This window comes from Protomyctophum bolini (genome assembly GCF_963924005.1).
Source record: "Protomyctophum bolini genome assembly, chromosome: 16".
NCBI classification, from domain to species: domain Eukaryota; kingdom Metazoa; phylum Chordata; class Actinopteri; order Myctophiformes; family Myctophidae; genus Protomyctophum; species Protomyctophum bolini.
This window is the reverse complement of record NC_137877.1, coordinates 13954414-13959413: the sequence shown is the minus strand read 5'-3', so window position 1 is coordinate 13959413 and position 5000 is coordinate 13954414. Positions and strand designations below refer to the sequence as shown.

General features: G+C 43.5%; 1 protein-coding gene across 1 annotated transcript in view; it reads right to left on the bottom strand.

Annotated features, from left to right (window-relative positions):
- Positions 1-5000, bottom strand: part of man1a2 (mannosidase, alpha, class 1A, member 2) — a 475750-nt gene that overhangs the window by 74478 nt on the left and 396272 nt on the right. The gene's annotated exons all lie outside the window — the stretch shown is intronic.

The window sequence follows — 5000 nt, the reverse complement described above, 5'->3', positions numbered from 1 at the left end:
GCTCTTAAAACTCCAAATAAAAAGAGTAATAACTGAACCCTTTCATACTTACACTCAAACTTGCAAAAAATAGTTTCATCATTATTATTATTATTTTATGTCTGTATAGTCTGGCTGTCTCAAAATCCCTAAGGTACACCAGGGGTACACCTGGAACTGTCTACAGTGCAGCAGTATGCCTCTCGGCAGCACTTCACTAGAGCAATGGTTTTGAAACGGTGGTCCGTGGACCCCCAGTGGTCCTTGAGGGGGTTCCAGGTGGTCACCAGCTAAATGATGGAGAGTTGGTAACCAAATGGACCCCCTTATAGATCTTTATTCTTTAACTGTTGAGAATGTGAAAGGAAACGAAATCGTCTGTTTGGTTTCATGTTACGCTCTCAAGAGTTACATTATTGTTACATTTCTGCATTACTTAATTTACAAGAAGTATATAAAATATTCTTCAGTTTTGGGCCTGCGAGGCTACTCAGTACTACAGACGAAAAACTGTTTAAGTCCACCTATAATGTATAAATGATGGATAAGGGGTCAGGACAACAAGGCCTTTTCGTGGAGGGGTCAGAATACAATTTGGACTTAAACTGTTATTCGTCTGTAGGACTTTACTGGTGTGGATCAAATGCCAAATAAATAATGGGCCTTGATATGAAATGGGTTGAAAACCACTGCACTAGAGAACTGAATGCATGGCAGATGTATAGTCTAGTAAAAAACTGTGAAGATGATAGAAGTCTATTGCCTTATACTTACAGTAAGTGTCATTTGGGGTCGAGTTATCGGGAGTGAAAATAACCATTTCTGAGATATATGCAGATCCATTGAGAAGTACAGTATATGAAATGAGAGGATGAGGGACCCCGATAGATAGATAGATAGATAGATAGATAGATAGATAGATAGATAGATAGATAAACTTTCCCGAGGGAAATTATAGTTTTGGAACCTGGCACTCCCCTGGAACTCCTGGAACTCCCCTCAATGCAGGGAGCAGGTGACAAAACAGCATCTGCATTCTGCCGTAAGGCTGCACATTATATCCTTATAATCATATCCTTATTGAGGTCAAAACATGCGCAATATCTGTATCGCAAAATGGCAACGGTATCGCATTTTGACATTGTAACAGTGATATTGTCTATCGTATCGATATTGCAATATTTGCCATAAAGAAAATGTGTCCACATTGTGCAGCCCTGATCTGCAGGACAGCAGGTGACAGCCGTGTGCCGACAGCCTAACAACTCTGGAAACCTCTGCTATGTGACTGGAAAGACAGGTGGAGGCTGAAGGCAATAGAGAATGACTATAGGATTCGGAGATAACACCATGGGGACAAGACTTAACGTACACTTTACTCTTGACAATGACACCAGGAGGACTGTGTATACGTTGATGTGTACATAACGGCAACAAACGCAGTCAATGCACCCGGGGAAAGGATTCCCAGGACACCTGCAGGGTAGATTACAACACAAAACAACACAGACAGGCTGACAAAGAACTACAAAACCTATACAGTGTGACCGTATACCGATGTGACTGATACCGAACATAGAGCTGTAGAATACTAGACGGTAACAATACGTAGGCTAACCTAACCTAACCTAAGGTTGGTGCCTTGCATGGTTTCCTCATGTCATGTGTGTATGGGTGAATGTAATGCACAGTCTAGTCTATATATAAAGCTCAAAATGCACCATTTACCATTTAACAGACATGTACACAGATTAAGCAGGGACACATGACTAAACAATTGGACCAAACAGGGTACGTTAAAATAAGAGAACATAATTATATTAAGGGTGAGGGTAAATACATTACGGCATTCCATTGGGCATAACGTGAACGATTCTGATAGGATAGTCTTGTGACTGGAAACAACACCAGGCCACTCCAAAGACTGTGTGTGGACTCACTGTGTAGGTCCTTTTTTGCTCCCCCCTCCAACACACACGCACACACATGCACACGCACACACATGTGCACGCACGCACGCACACGCACACACATGTGCACGCACGCACGCACATACACACACACACACACACACACACACACACACACACACACACACACACACACACACACACACACACACACATGCTCTCACATTAACTCATAAGTCGCACACTTCCGGCTGTTCCCTACAGGCCTCCTTGTAGCCGTTTATTAATTACACCTCTGGCCCGTGGTGATGACATCACAGAGGAAGTGAGGCCTGTGGTGATGACATCACAGAGGAAGTGAGGGATCACGGCCTACAGATACAAGACCTCCTCAAGGTCTCCTGTTAGTCCACTCCCCTTCCTCCAGCCTCCACCCCCCCACCCACACCCGCCCACCACCAACCTATACATCACACACACACACACACACACACACACACACACACACACACACACACACACACACACCGGGCGAGACACTGACTTAACGTTCTGCCGCCTTGCCGGTGTTTTCAGCAGTGTCATTATTGGTCTTTCAACTTCAACCGTCTTGAAATGGCTTAAATTGAACTTGCACCGACGTCCAAGTCAAAGGGAGGTGGGAGGTAACTCGGTCTCGGACCCCCTTTGTGTGAGGGGAACATGTAAGCCCATGGCTCTATTTGGGGCCAGAGGTGGTGACCCTGGTGGCTTTGTGTTGGGTGATTGGGTCTTTGGTGGGTTGTTTTGTCTGTGGAGAGGTGAGGTGATGACAGGCCGCCTGCAGGCTCCAGACGGGACCAGTCCAGCGTCCCGACTGGATGGTTGTGCACTCGAACCCCCTTATGGTCCCATGTAGCTGTATAGGTGGGTGGGTCAACAATGTGACGCAGTCACAAAAGAACATTTCATTCTTATTAGAAGAAATTGGTAAAATAAATGGTTGTATTTAACCCATCAAGACCTGATGCTGATTCTACCACTGCCTGCAATGCCTGTGAGCTTGTAATGTATATCTGCTATTTTTGAATAGCCAATGCATGGAATGCATGGGATCCCTACTTAGCCATTAGGCACACTATACAGGAGATAATATTGTGATATTGTGCTGATGGCCTTCGGCCAGTGCTAGTTCAACCAGCAGGTGTTCAGGGCAAGGCAACCTTACGGCGGGACTCCACCGAGCGTGTTGTGTCTCCGTCGCGTGCATCAAAAAACGAACCGGGGCAATTTTAATGCAGTCACGCAACGCAACGCGGGCAGTGGAGCCACCCTTCATTGATTAAAAAGGGAACATTCTCTGCCGGTGACGGAGACGCGACGCTGACACGCCCGGTGGAGTGCCGGTGTAAGGCATGGGAGCCAACAGTGGCACATTGGCACATACATGGGAGGGTGAACAGATCATATTTTGGCACACTGTACTGTACATGACAATGCTTTTTTTTATTATCCCAGTGCACTGACCTGATGTGTTCATTTACAGTACCTATTGTAAGGGCACAACAATAAAGTGCACCTTATCCTTTTCATATTGGTGGCATATTTATTTTATCTTCTTTCATCTGATCTTGTGCTTTAATACAATCCATGCCAGTATACTACAATAGAAACGCAGAATTACGTCCTGGCACAGGGGGTTATAGTGCTTAAAACGTAACCTGTCGTTCCTTGGCTTGAATTGGGTTAAGTAGGTTGTTATAGGATTACAGAGACAAACTATAGATCAGTGCTATTCAACCCGCGGCCCGTGGGCTTAACACTTTAAGGGCTTTATGATTAATATATCCAAACCACCTATATAGGCTGCCAAGAATGTTTTATTACCTTTGGAGCATACGTCAAAGTATATTGTGGCTTTGATCCATGAAAACCCGGCTGAAAATAGTTCCATGTGTTGTTGAGAAAAACATGCGACCATCGCGATGGACTACGGCTGTGCCGTAGTCCATTCAAAATCACCGTTCACTTGCATTGAACTCATTTTCCCAGAAGCCCTTGCAGCCCAGGGCACGGGTCGATTTCCGGTTTCGGCCCAACATGGTCATATCAATACAAATATAATTAGTTTTTTTTCAACGTTTTTAACAATATTGTAGGTATTGTATTGTTTGTTCTAAGATAACGTGATATTAGTCTATTTACCAGCCCATAGAGCCCCATGTGAACCCGGACATGTTGAGTACACCGAGGGTTTATGTTATAAATGTTGAGTATTATATGGGTCCCCAGCATGTAGAAACTGCCGGATGCTAACTTGCATATGTTGATCATATAGGTTCTTCATAGTCTGGTCACATATTATGCCACCCTGCATACTCAACATTTCTAACATCAAACTTTAATGTACACAACATGCACTTACTGCTCAACATGCTCAACATTCTGGCAAGTTGACTACAGTATATGGCCTGATATCATCTGAATATTAACCACTTTTACTTATTTATTCACCTGTGATAATCTGTTCAATGTGTTCTCTTCACATTCTGTGAATGAAACCTCATTAATTACAATGTATTTGTTCATTGAGGTTTGGCCATGTACAGTAGATGGAAATGGAAAAATGTGTATTTTTCTTAAATTTTTAGACTAGTCGTGATGTGGTCTGTTTCAAAAGAATACTGCATTTTTTAGCTTGCGGGCCCTTTGACTGAGTGGCCCCTGAGCCATCTTAAGTTATTGAGTAGCCCTGTACTCGGATGCATATACAGCATATGGCCTACTGTAAAGGTGCGTTCAGGCTTGGATGGTTAGAGCGGCGCGATCACATACAAAGTCAATGCAAAGACGAGAAGTTGCGCGTGCGCCGCGGACGGTTGCGGCGCGTCCTGGCGCAGCTCAAACGGGAAATATTTAAAATATTTAAATGTCTGAACGCACCTTAAAACACTGCTTCCAAAACACTGGGTTTCGGACCCATTTTTTATGGGTCACAAATAAATTTAAAAACATTTAAAAAATATCCAAAACAATACACACTTTTTTCATAATTTTCTTGATCTTTCAAAATAATTCGATGAAGATAAAAAAGAAAGGAAGAACATACATTCCATAAATTATGGAATAATG